Genomic DNA, 14,797 nt, shown 5'->3' on the forward strand with positions numbered 1-14,797 from the left:
TTAGAGTGAAAGAAATTGATTTGAGTAAGATGGATAGCTCTTATTTTTCAGGAAATTTTTGTTACAACATCGCAGAGTGGAATAAATGCAGTTAACATATTTATTTTCAAATCTAGTAATCATATTATAACACAACCTATAAGAAGCAAGTGAGAGAAAAACAATGGCAACTATTGTATTTACATGAGAAATCTGCTCAGATGCTTTATATATCAAGATTTTATGATTAAAAAATAAATTGTATGCATTAAAAAGGTAGTCATATCAAGGAAAAAGTGATTTAGAAGGGGGTTAAACTGTGTTTTAATCCAAGGCATAAATTACTTAAAACTGAATTTTAAAATAGCATTAATACATACTATATCCACTCCCATAATATAGTTTAAATGTGTGTTTTATTCATTCCAGGGATTTTTTTTTCTGTCTTCTTACTGCTTGAAGGTATTCTTTAAGGTTTATCTAATGCCCCAACTCCTACTTTTCTGAATATTCTCATCTCCATATGTCTTTTCTTGATCATATTTATTTTCTGTTCCACAAAATCTATCAACAGAATGAATAGAGTCTAATTTTTCTACAGTTTTTGTATGTGTTTGACTTTCTTCCCTAGATGATTATAAAATAATCTCTCAAAGCAAAAGTTATACCTTGTGATTTTCATTAGTTTTCAGTAAATATTTGATTGAATGATGGAACTGATGGAATGAAATTGTGTGTGTGTTTGTGTGTGTGTGTGTGTGTGTGTGTGTGTGTGTGTTTAACTTCTCAGTACGTAAAGTAAAAAAAATAATAATAATAACAAGGAAAAGAGAAATTCTCTAGAACCTATTACAACATAAAGATAAGAAAAGATGAAAAGGTAGTTAGTATATACTATGTAAAAATATGAGTTTTGCTAGGTTTCATTCTGTAAAATAATTGTCTTTGAGTCAGTTAACTGCCCCTCCCACAATGTTTTTTATGAACAAGTTTGTTTTTGAAAATTGTCTCTTGAGCATAACATTATCATCTATTTCAACCTATAAATTAGGGTAATTTTAGATTTCTGGTAGTCTTTTATGGGTGTGCATGGGCATAACTCTACTCTCAACTGGAAGGAGTGGTAGTGGGAGCAAGGAATTCTATCTTTCTAGTGAAACTATTTTTCCTCATAAAGAGTAATATTATGTGATTGCTAATTTTGTGTGTTAATCTGACTGGGCCATATGCATCCCTAAAGGACAGTGGTGAAGAAGAATCTTCCAGGGAGCACAACTTCAAGGAGTTCATCTGAATTTTCACTTTATTTGAAAGAAGAAATAGCCAAATGTGCAATTATATACTGACTCATACAATCTTGTCAATGGTTTAGCTGGATGGTCAAGGACTTGAAAGAAATATGATTAAAATATTGGGGACAAGAACATTTTGGTAAGAAATATGTGAGTAGAACTTTTTCAAGGATCAGAAATAATGAAGACATTTGTGCCCCAGGTGAATGCTTAAGAAAGGGCAACCTCGGCAAAGAAGTAATTTTATAATCAAGTGGATAAAATGACCTGTTCTGTGGATTCCAGTCAGGCTCTTTTCCCAGTAATTGCTGTCATTGCTGAATAGGCTCATAAACTAAAGACTGGGATGGAGATTATACATGGAAATAGCAACATGGACTTCCTCTCAACAAGGCCAAACTGGTTACACCCACCTCTGTTTGCCCAATCTGCCAGAAGTAGAGAACAACAGTGAATTCCCAATGTGGTACCATTCCTTGGGGTTGTCAGATTGCTTACATTGGACTGCTTCCATCATGGAAAGAGTAGTGTTTCTTTTTCTTACTAGATTAAATATTCTGGATACAAATTTGTCTTCTCTGCACCCAATGCATCTGCTAAAACCACTATCTGTAGACTTACAGAATTCCTTATCCACCAACATGCTATTTCACACAGCATATTTCACATGCTATTTCACACTTATTTCTGATCAAGGAGCTCAATTCACAGCAAAAAAGGCATGGCAATGGCCTCATGCTCATGGAATTCACTGGTCTTACCACATTTTCCACTGTTCAGAAGCAGTTTGTTTGTTAGAATGGTGGAATGGCCTTTTGAAGATTCAATCACACTGCCAACTAGGTAGTGATATCTTTCAGTGTTGGTTCAAGGTTCTCCAGAAGGTTGAATATGCTCTGAGTCAGCATCCAATTTATTATGTGGGTTTTCTATAGTCAGGATTCACAATTCCAGAAATCAAAGAATAGAAATGGGAGTTGCACCACTTCATATTTATTACCCTTCATGAACCACTAGTGAATATTTTTCTTCCTGTTTCTGTGACTTTATCTTCTTCTGGCCCAAAGATCTAACTTCCAAAGGAAGGAATACCTACTAGGAGACACAAGATAGCTCCATTGAACTGAAAGTTAATGCCACCACCCACCCACTTTGAACTCCTCTTGTCTGTAAATCAATAGGTAAAAAAGAAATGACTAGACTTGTTGGGGTATTGAGCCTGGCTATAAAGGGTAAATGGAGCTACTACTCCACAATAGAGAAAAGAAAGTGTCTACTGGGAATACAGGCAATTCCTTAGGATGTCTCTTACTATCCTCATGCCCTTCAATTAAGATCAATGGGAAGTTACAACAAACCAATCCAGGCTGAACTACCCATTATACAGAATTTTCACGAGTGAAGGTTTATGTCATCTATCAGGTAACAAACCATAGCCAATTGAGGTGCTTGGGTAAAGCAAAGGGACTACAGCTTGGGTAGCAAAAAAAGGTAGTTACAAATACCATCTACAATCAAGTGACCAGTTATAGAAAAGAAAGCTATAAGTGTCATGAGTATTCCTCTTTATTTGGTTATAAATATATTTGTGTGTGTATTAATCAAATACTTCTTTTTATTCTCTCTTATTACTTTATGTAGCATAAGATATAGTGACTTTATATCATAACATTTAGTTATTGTTGATTTTACATCATTGTATTTAAGTTATGGGATATCAAAGAGAAGAGTATACATCACTCCAGGACTTTACCTCCTTCTCTAGGAAAGGTGTTAGTGCATTTCAGGTTGTATGCAGGATAGTTGTATCATGTTAGATGAGATGATGACACCGTTAGTGCTTTTATTTGGAAACTAAGGATAGTTTGTAGAATTGTATGTTGGTGCCAAATTGACAAAGGTTAGATTTATGATGGTGAATTTTATGTCAAGTTTACTAGGTCATGTAGTGCTTATCAAATTGGTTGATTATTATTTTGGGGTGCGTCTGTGAATCAGTAGACTTCATAAAGCAAATCTCTTCCCTAATGTGGGTGAATCTCATCCAATCTCTTGAAAGCCTAAATAGAATAAATGGAGAATTCTCTCTCTCTCAGAGCTAGGGCACTGACCTTCTTCTGCCTTCAGCTTTGTACTAGAAGTAGCACTATGAGCTCTGCTGGTTATCAGGTCTTTGTACTGGAACTGGTACTATGTCATCAACTCTCTTGCGTTCACAGCTCACCAATGGCAGATCTTGGACTTTTCAGCTTCCATAATTGTGTAAACCAACTCTGTATAATAAACTCTCTGTCTCTCTACATATGTAAGCACATATATAACATTTATATAAAAGCATATAATATTTCATTAGATGGAAAGTTCAGTTAATAATATATATTTCATTATATATATATACAAATGTATATATATACAAATGTATATACAAATATATATATATATATATATATATATATACAAATATGATGACAAGGAGGGACCCCCCCAAAAAAAAATCACCCACAATTATCTTTCTTTTTTTTTTTTTGAGTTGGAGTCTCACTCGGTCGCCCAGTCTGGAGTGCAGTGGCCGCTCCCCACCACCGCAGCCTCAACCTGCTGGGCTCTGGCGATCCTTCCGCCTCAGCCTTCTGAGTACCCGGAATTACAGGCATGCGCTACCACGCCCGGCTGATTTTTTGATTTATTGTAGAGATGAGGTCTCGCTGCCCAGGCGGGTCTCGAACCCGCGGGCTCAGGCAATCCACTCACCTCAGCCTCCCAAAGGCGCGGGATTACAGGCTGAGCCACCGAGCATGGCCAGAATTATCTTTTGGAGGGCAAGCCTCTTGTAGTACAGGCTTCTCCCACTAGAAGTGTTTCAGGAGCTGATCGACATCGGTGTACCAGATAGTGTTGCTGTGAAAGGCTGTGTTTGGTTTCAGTGAGTTTTTGGAGGTTATTTGAACACTTTTGCCAGTATTATGATGGGTGATTTACGAGTGCATCTGCCTACACCGAGTTGAGTAGTGTTCAGCAATTTTTGATCGAAACCAGCATGATCCCTGTGCCTTACCCTCCCCTTTCACCGGAGTTTACCCTGAGTGACTTTTTTTGTTTCCCAGGATGAAAAAAAGTCCTTAAAGGTAAATGTTTTGCTGATGTGGAAGAGGTGAAAGACAAAGAAAAAGAAAAAAACAGAGGCACAAAAGGCATCAACATTGACAAATTCAAAAAGTGTTTTGAGCAGTGGAAAAAGCATCTTAACAAGTGTATTGCATCAAATAGAGAATATTTTGAAGGCGACTGAAGTTTAAACATGAAAGAATAATTACACAATTTTTAATAAATAAAGTCCAGGTTTTTTGGATCCCACCTTCTTATATATAAAATATGTGTTTATATTCAGGGGGTGCCAAAAAACTGCATACCTATTTTAAGTATGACATTCACTCAAAAGATACTAACATCACCATGCAACAGGCAGGACAGTCAAATAAAATGGTGGAATCATGGTTGAATGAACATCATTCTACACATTGCTACTGTAATTTAATTCAACTTCGAAAATACATAGATAATATCTCTTAAAAATGTATGTTTTAGCCAGGCTCGGTGGCTCAGCTTGTAATCCCGTGCCTTTGGGAGGCTGAGGTGAGTGGATTGCCTGAGCCCGTGGGTTCGAGACTCGTCTGGGCAGCAAGACCTCATCTCTACAGTAAATAAAAAAATCAGCCAGGCATGGTAGCGCATGCCTGTAATTCCGGCTACTTGGAAGGCTGAGGCAGAAGGATCGCCGGATCCCAGCGCGTTGAGGCTGCGGTGGCCGGGAGCAGCCACTGCACTCCAGTCTGGGTGACAGAGTGAGACTCCAACTCAAAAATAAAAAATAAAATTAAAAAATTAAAAAATTAAAGTAAATAAAAAATGTGTGTTTTTTGGCAGCTCCTGTATATGTATAAATACATATACATATATATATGGAGAGAGACATATATATTCCATTAATATAATATATATCATATATGTGTGTGTTGATGTATGTGTGTTGTGTGTTTGAATGCATTTTGTAAACCTTCCATTTCCCTAGAAAATAGATCTCATGTACAAGTGAACACACTAAAGTAAAGTCCGCAAACCATAGATCGACAACAAAAGACTTGGGAGTGAACACAGGTCCTTTTTCTTTCATTGCATCAGGGTCACTCAATTCTAGCCAAGAGTCACTTCCAAATGAGGGAGCTATCAACGTTCAGAAAAAAAGATCACCAATCTTTTTGTTCTTCAGCTGAGCTTTCTGGAATTGTTGAAAAGAGAATAAATACAAAAAAGTATGCATATGAAGAGTCCTGCTGTCCATCTTTCCAAGTCGAAGCCACATGAATGCTCCAAGCAAGGATATATCCAGAGCATCTTGTACATTTCTGACCGGGCTCAGTGGCTCACCCCATAATCCCAGCACTTTGGGAGGCCGAAGAGAGTGGATTGCATGAGCCCGCAGGTTCGAGATCCGCCCAGGCAACTTGGCGAGACCTCGTTTCTAAAATAATTTTTTTAAAAAAAACTAGCCGGGAGTGGTAGTGCACGCCTGTAGTTCTGGCTACTGGAAGGTTGTGGCGGAAGGATCGCCGGAGCCCAGCAGGTCGAGGCTGCAGTGGCCAGGAGCGTGCCACTGCACTCCAGTTCTGGGCAATAGAGTGAGACTCCAACTCAAAAAAAGACAAAAAAAGAGAAGTACATTTCTGATTTGCTTGTTTTACCTCCCAAAAGCCATATAACTTGTGTGCACACAACTCATGGAACCTAGATAGACTATCTTCATGTTGTTGATTCGGAGTTAGCCGCATTCATTGTCTGCATTGGACAAAGAAGCCTGACCTTGAAAAAAGTAGAAATATTTTATTGCAAAGCTGCTGCTTCCCATACATAAGTGCATGCAATACCTTTCAGTTAGACAAATGTAATGACATCAAACCTGCCATGAATTTTCTCAAGTTGAAAACTGTCTTGGGGTTGAAGAGAATCAATTTATAATTTGAAGAACAATTATTTGGGCCTCTAGACTCCCAAGGGAATGAAGTAGAACAAACATTCGGAAAAAAAAAAAAAAAAAAAAAAATCAAGCATTTCACCTCTCCTCACATCTAAGCTTGAACCTCAGCTCTGGGGCATAACTGAAGATTTGATATTAAAGTGTTTCATTTGCAGCCAATTAGGCCTAGGATTAGATTCTTCAGCCTCCTTGCATATGAGGACAATAGTGTGATTTGCAGCAACCCTATTTCTACTCCCTTACCCTCTCGCATATTCCTTCAGCAACATTGCTGCCTTCAAAACAATTTCATTTGTACTTATGAAAGCGTTGCAGCCGGTAAGCGGAAGGTAGGGAACAAGCTTAACCACTGTAGCTTTTTTCCCATCTGAATATCACGAATCTTGTATCTCACGGTGGTGTAAGGTCTCTGATTACATCAACCTCTCCAAATTATGCTGAAATGAAGGCCATTCAATTTGCTACAATCAGTAACTTTCGAAAGAGCCCACATAATTGATTTCACAGTAATATAGGCATAGGTGACTGAGAGTCTCAGCTTCATTTAGACAATGTTTTCTTTCATTCTAAAGTGCAGTATTCAATAGAAATCAAATTTTTTCCCCCAACAGTTGGCAGCTAAGCTTTGGTATATACAAAGTTTTTTGCTTCCGTTTTTTTTTTTTTTTTTCCTGTGGTGCAGAAACATGAAAATTGGAATTAATGCCCAGGGTGATCTAATAGAAGTCGACAGGCTTTAGGTGAAATAACGTCTTTTTGGAGCTTGCCCTGGTAAGGATTTCAGCCAGCAGGCAGAGAGGCATTCTGAATGCCATTCAGTCCTTCAGTGACATTTGTTACTGAGGTGGTTTCTTAGCATCCAGTCCATGGATAACTTAGACGTGTAAGTGGTTATCCTCTCAAATGTTGCTGTCTATTGTTTGTCTGTGTATAATGTGATCTGATTTCCACTCTGTTTTTGACCTATGAGGGCTAATGATCTCCTCTATTTTAAGATGGACATGTGACTTTGAATGGACTGAGCTTCCTTCTCTGACCTCCAGGTGGATAATGATGCATGTTGAGTTCTTACTTTTACTGCCAAGATTGGGAACTAGCTGCCAAGTTATGGAAGAAGAAGCAGGTCTGACCCAAAGAAGCTTATAGTCAGATACCCTCTGACTTTTCATTTGGGAGCTAGGCAGATTAGGCAATTTTCAATTCATAACTTTACTAGGCAGGCATTTAGTTGGGAGTTGGGAGAAAACATGCTTTAGATCAAGAAATTGGCATTCTTCGATTAAAATCTCAGATATCGCCCTGCCATCTCCACAGCCTTGGGAAAGTCACTCATTTTCTCTGAATTCAGTTTACTCATCCATAATAGCAATATGATCCTTATTCCATAAAATTATTGTGAAAATTATGTCCTCACTAATTGATATTCATTATTACTATAGACCACGTATTAGGTACTATTTGTTTGGTCCTATACTGTTCTCTGTACCTCAATTTCTTGGAACATTGGAATGATAACATCGCTTAGGGTTCTTAAGAAAGTTAAATTCAGTAATTTCTACCAAGTACCACAGTAGCTGACACTAATCATAAAAATATCATAGTTGTGATTATTATAAAGTTATATTGTATTACCCTAAATTCCCTTGCTTGATGACTCTCAGTGAATATGAGGAATAATCTCTAAGTAATGTTATTCTTTCATTCTACTGTTCCAAATCATATAATGCACTATATTTTAATACAAACATAATACAGAAGAAAGCATGTTCATTTAACTTACTACAAAGTCATAATTTTCAAAAGTTATTTCCTCTGAAAAATGAGGTATTGAAAGTGTAATTCTGATAATTTGGACTTTTGCAGAAGTCAAGATTGGCTCTCTTCCATTGGGACTAGGAGATTGAAAGCACTAGAATGAGCAAGATTATAAAACTTTATCAAGATCTAGAGAATAAGCAGGCTGAGATCTAGCTGTAGTGTGTGCCATGGAGTGGGGCATTTGTGATAATATAGGTGCTTTGCATTTTCCATTTCTCTATTTGTAACACCCACAGCATTTAAAAGTACTCCATTTTTAAAAATTGTATTTGCTCTTTCTTTAACTCTGGTTTTTCTTTTTGAATGGCCTTTAATAGTCACCATGTTGAAAATACATTAGTCTCTATATGTGACATGGATAATTTTTATTATTAAACACCTTTCTGTCATTATGAAGAGTCAGTAAAACCAGAGCTATATGCTAAAAGAGAAAATTTACAGGATATATTTGGTAAATAGTCTAGAAAACAAGAACAGAGAGACTCATTTTAAAAAAGACAAAGTTTACTGTGGCCTACTCCCCCCAAAAATAAACACAAACACTTTCTGTTATTATATATTTAATATCAGTCTGCACTTAGCCTAGATTTTTAAAAATGCACAGAGTATCAATTTTCCCTGCAGTGAATAACCATGACACATATATTTAATGAGCTGTTGACAAATAATAACATAGTAACAGTAAAAAAAAAAAAAAATTAACCATGTTACGTCAATGGAAAATAAACTCCTCTTTTCACCCAATAGCCTTAATGTAAAATATTGTGTGAGTCTCATGATACATGACTTGTGGGAAGCCAAAGCTAACCTTCTTAGAGCCTGAAAGAGGAGGATACTGTGGTGGGAAAGCAAGATTGTGAGCAAAAGAGCAGCAAAATTCCATCAAGGACCTTACTTGTGATAAGGAGAATTTTCCCAGAGAATTTCACAGTCCATTCTTTCTTTCATCTATTCACACAACCAAACTGTTTTTCAAAATATCTTATTGGTGAGGCAACTCAGGTTTTTAAAAATTAGTCAAAAACATTTGACTGAACTGCATGATTCATATAGTTCAAAACACTTTTAGCTTCAAAGTACAATCAAAAAGATAGTTCTTAGCAAAGGTTCTACTAGATTTTCAAAATTATAATTCTTAAATTTAATGACAAAATTTTTATATGGAAATGTGTAATTTTCTAGAGTAAAAACTTACTAAATTTACAAAACGTTATTTCTTGGTCTCAGCTGCTCACTCATTTGTGTTAGCTATTTTCTATTTGTCTTTCTAGACACACTCCTCACACTTCTCCATCACAAGGGATCAATCTTCATGAAGTAAATTAAAGGGCACCTGCCCTCTTGCTTTCTGTTGAGCTTGACCAGTAGAAGTTACCTACAGATGACTAGAGGGGAGGTGGAGGGTTGTACTGGAATATTCATTCTTCTTGCTCCTGTCTGGTCAAGTTGCCACAGGTTGGCTGTGTTCCACTACTAAAGGCCACAACTCCTACTCAGTGTTTCTCTCCTAAAACTTTCCTTTTCAAGTTCTGATAACCACAAATCCTCTTGCCCTTTAAGGGAGATGGTAATGATGTCCACGGTAACTGACCCTGGGATACTGTACCACCTCTTATTGGTTTCTCTCAATCCTGCTTGTAATTTTATAAGGTATCCCTTTATTAATGTCTCCTAAATTGCCCCCATTTGAGTACACCATCTGTCTCCTGTTGAGACCCTGAATGATACCCTGAAGTGGGAGCTACTGATTCTTCCCTGAGGTACAGTCTCCTCAGGTTGTCCAATCAAATGGCCTAAATTAACATTCTAAGATGCAAATTGAGAGAAAAACAAGAAAATACTCCCAAGAGCAAAATGAGTCAATCTGGACTCTAGGAAGTCGTAGAGTGGAAAGGAGGGCCAAGAGGAAAAGGAGTGACAGATTGTCATTCCATATGCACATACCAGGCATCATCAGAACAGCAATTTTATATCTTGCTTTTTTGTTTAACATATGATTTAATCATTTTGTCATATTCTTAAGATTTCATTGTAAGCATTATTTAGGTTACATGTTGTTCCAAATGATGGGCTGGGTCTCTGAGATTCATAAATTCTGGAAGTATAAGGAAAATCTTTCCATTTTATTTGTTGCTCTCTTTTGCCGATTCCTTGCATGCTGTATTCAGTAGAACATGCTGCAGATCCTTTGTAAAAGAACTCAGTGGCTGAGTGAATGGGTAAACTAAAGTGTTCTCCAGATATACCTGCATTTATCCTAGGCACTCCTACCTAGGAAGCAAGTAAGTGTCACTTGGCCCTGGTTTTATACAATTGAGTCAATAGCTTCATCAAAGATCTAGTCTTCTAGATTAGTCATATTAGTCAATCTAATAGTCATGTATTTAAAGGAGGCACCTGTGATTGATCTTACAAGATTGAGCAGTGGAGGGAATGACAGATAGAAGTAAGTAGATGTTTTGGAAGATTTCACAGCACATTAGATAATAGATCTTATAAAGAGGAATTTCGAATGAACTGTGATTGCTTTTTAAACTATGACTAGCACATAGAGTAGAACTCTTGTCCACTATATTAGAGTCTGGCTAGAGAGAGAAAACACAGATGACACAATATTTATAGCCAATTGTGGGGGAAAAAATAAGACCAATCCACGGAGTAAGAATTTTTAAAGGACAATATGGGCTAACAGGTCTAGAAAACTCTAGCCATCTTCAACAGAATAAAAAAGAAAAGAATCAGAAAACATCCCACAATTTTAGAAGGGACCAAAATTGCCCATGATCACCCTTAAGAGCTCTTATAAAATTAGGTAGAAAAAGTGACTTCTTTCTACTTGTTCTTGCTTTCTAGACCTGGTATGAGATGCTGGTAATCACTAGTATTTGGGTACCTCCATCAGACATACAGAGACCTCATCACATTACCATGCTGACACATTACCATTCCTCCCTCATGGGAAATCTTTCTGGGTGTGCAGACTAGTTAGATAACTCAACATTCTCTAATTTCAGTCTCACTTTTAGAAACATTTGAGAGTTGTTTAAATAAACAAGTCACCCTCTATTCTGGAGGCTTTGTCTATAGAGCAGACAATAAAATTTAAAGAAAATCCTTCTGTGGAAATTACTTCCACATCCCATTTGGGTTCAGAAAATCTGGGCTTTTCTGTGCATCAGTCTATGAAGGAAAGCATTTAAGGGTTGTTTGTTGGTGGTAGTGTGTGTGTTGGGGGCTGGAGGGGGTGGAAGAGTAGAACATAGGAGTTCAATTATAAACTAGTCAGGAGATATATTTCTACACAGCAAATTTGAACAGCATTAGAGTTTATGCTGCTTAAATCACTTCAGATTGTGGGATGTTCACATCTCTGGATTTTATGATAATGTCAAGAGAGCTTCTGGTGAGTCCCATTAATTTTTTTGGTATTGTTTAATTTTACATGAGTAAATATAATTACTCCTTTTGTCATGAAGAGCAAGTTCTAATACCAATTTATAATTCATGGAGCTAATTATGTTAACGAGGAAGCAATCGTTCTTCAGCTATCTCCCCTGTAATTTTAAAGGATTTTGATTTTTTCCCCTTTCCTCTACAATTTCTCTTCCAGCTATGAAAAGGAAGTGTACACAATTCATCTATGATATAATTATTTACCATGGCAACAGTTTGTGAATGGGATCAGGAAGTTGCACAGAAGGAGAAAGCAGCTTAAGGGAAACAACCTAAAAAAATCCTTTCAAGACAAGTGAAGAGGCCTTTCAGGTGGGAACAGTTTTTGTTTTCCTGACACTTTAAGGAGGGGCTCAGGTTTGCCTAACATTGTAAAAACAGTTGTTGATCCTAAAATAAAAGAGTCTATTTCCTACAGATGCATTTCAGAAAATCGCCTTAATTAAGAGAGTAGCAGAAAAGACAAACCCACATTTTCCCTCTGCATTTTTGTGTTAACAGCTCCCAGGAAGAGAGGGAAAATATTTGCGGCTATAGTATCAGATGGTATTTTCAGGAGATATTTGGGCAAAAGGAGACTCCTGTTCCTTGTCGTCCTGAGAACAGCAATAATCTTGAACCACTCAGTAGCTAAATTTTTCTACTAGAATCAGTACAGATTCCAAATGAAGTTAAAAAAAAAATCTATCCAAATCCAGTGGTCCAATCTTTGGGCTTTACCTGAGGCTGCCACAAATTCTCTCCCCATTTTCTCTGTTCAATAAGATATTGATTATTTTATCTCCATTTGTGTAATGCCAATGAACACAATCAATATACTTCAGAAGACCACTAGAATGCATATTAAAATAATAATAATAGTAATAATAATATCAAAATACAAGCCACCATCACTTAAGTGTTTACAGGTTTATGAGCTTATTTTTCACCTGTGAGAAAATATTACTTCTCATTTCTTCCTTTTTTACAGTTTTCAGCAACAGCTAACATATAACCTCAGCTGAAGCACTCTTGATTGCATGATAAAATTACTTCTGTTTAATATTCCAGGATGCTGGTTGCATCAAGACCTGTGATAACTTACAAGTAAGAATGATGTAAGTAGAACGCTCCAGTCAGCTTGATCTCCTCAGACATATACATGAGCAAGTGAGGCTAGAAAGATGTCTTGTGACATATTTTAGAATGAAAATGATTTTTTTATTTCTTATTTATTTATTTATTTATATTTTTTGAGTTGGAGTCACTCTGTCACCCAGACTGGAGTGCAGTGGCCGCTCCCGACCACCGCAGCCTCGACCTTCTGGCCTCCAGTGATCCTTCCGTCTCAGCCTTCCATGTAGCTGGAACTACAGGCATGCGCTACCACACCCGGCTAATTTTTTGATTTATTGTAGAGATGAGGTCTCATCAAGTTACCCAGGCGGGTCTCAAACCTGCGGGCTCAGGCAGTCCACTCACCTCAGCCTCCCAAGGTGCGGGATTACAGACTGAGCCACCAAGTCCGGCATGATTTTTGTTTTAAATGAATTCTTAGGAAGCACAGAGTTCCCAAGTTCTAGTGGCAGAACCAGCAATCTAGAGTCATGGCCATGTCATGAGGCAATTGCCCTGGGTTGAATATGCCTCTGGTGTGCCTGGAGCCTAAGAACAAGTCTTGCTCTTAGGGTGTTTCACTGAAATGGGAATGAACACAGGGTTGTGCAAATTAAACTAAAATAAAAATATTACCCCTTCCTATCCTCATAGTTCTCTAAGAAAAGGGAGTTGGAACCAAAAGAATGGAATTACCTTTTGGACTATAGAGCCTGATTGGAGAAATGTATGGTAAACTTACATTAGGAAAAGGAAAAGATATTTTAAATCATTTTTGTAAATATTTATGTGAAAGTGATAAAATAGCTCACCCCTGTATAATTGAGGAAACATTTTAATTAGCCTTTGATTTATTCCTTAATCCTTTTTGCTTGCATCTGGTAGTTTGGGGATGGCAAGAGAAGCACAGTATTTTGCATCAAATACCAGAACTACAAGAGAATTTTGAGGCTTATATTCCCATTTCCTTATCTGAATAGATTAAAACAAAATTGAGTTTCCAGGAGGACACAAGAGTAGCTTTAGGTCTCGGCAACTCCTTGCCCCCAGAGTTTAACTGCTCTCTCAAACAAGGTGTATAAATAGAAAAGACATAAAGAACTTTAAAATAAAACACAAACACAAGTAGCACATTATACAAGAGTGATAAGTTCTCCAGAAATTTAAAGGAACCTAAATTAACCACCTAAATTAACCAATTGTGCTGGTTAATCAAGGAAGTGTCATGGAAGAGGGGTGTTAAAATGAACCATATATGATGTGTGGGAAAGAAAAAAAGGTTTTTTTTCTTCTCAACTCTAGGAACACAAGAACTACTCTTCAGTTTTCTGTAGGCAATATTGTTACTGAAATCTCTTAGTTGCGGCTCTGCCTTTTTGCCTTGTGACCTAGAGAAGGAATAAGTGAAGTTACTCTCCCAAAGTAAAGTGAATTGACACCCATAGGAAAAGAGAAGACTCTAATCCAGTCTTTACAACTAGGAACAATTGAGGTATGATACCATGAACACCTTCATTTATTCATTGTATCATTCCCACCTCACCACCCAGAGACCTCAGTGTTATTGCTGCTGGGATCATCATTTAGGCAAATCCAGAGTTCAAGTCACTTCTCTCTCCATCACTGTTAGGGGATTAGAGGAATAATTTGTGTCCTTGATACATACATTTTTTTTGTCTCTCTTCTAACTCTGTTCTATAGTCTCCTCTTTTAACTACTCTTGTGCTTCTTTAAGATAGTCTTCTTCTGCCACCTTATCACCAAATGTCTCAATCTCAAATGCTTCACTAGAGTCTTACCTGTTCAGAAATTCCTGCTTTGAAATTTCTGAACAGCAATCCTCTCCTCAAGATGTCCCATTCTGTCAGTGTACTTTATAATAGAATAAAGGTCAGTTAGGCATTTATTCACGCTAAGTTGTTTATGTCTGCAAATAACTGTAAATGTTCTTTGGGGATGTTTTCAGTCTTGATAGTAGCTTCCCCTAAAAACGAGATAAGCAGGAAAACGTGACTGCCCCCACATGTTGAGGGGTGATATCGAGACACATCACGCATGTTGTGTGTGAAGTGGCAGGTAGACAGTGGGGGGGGTCTTTACTATTGGGACTGAATATAAAAGAGAAGAG

This window comes from Carlito syrichta, unplaced genomic scaffold (assembly GCF_000164805.1).
Source record: "Carlito syrichta isolate Samal-C Ts95f unplaced genomic scaffold, Tarsius_syrichta-2.0.1 Scaffold304294, whole genome shotgun sequence".
NCBI classification, from domain to species: Eukaryota; Metazoa; Chordata; class Mammalia; order Primates; family Tarsiidae; genus Carlito; species Carlito syrichta.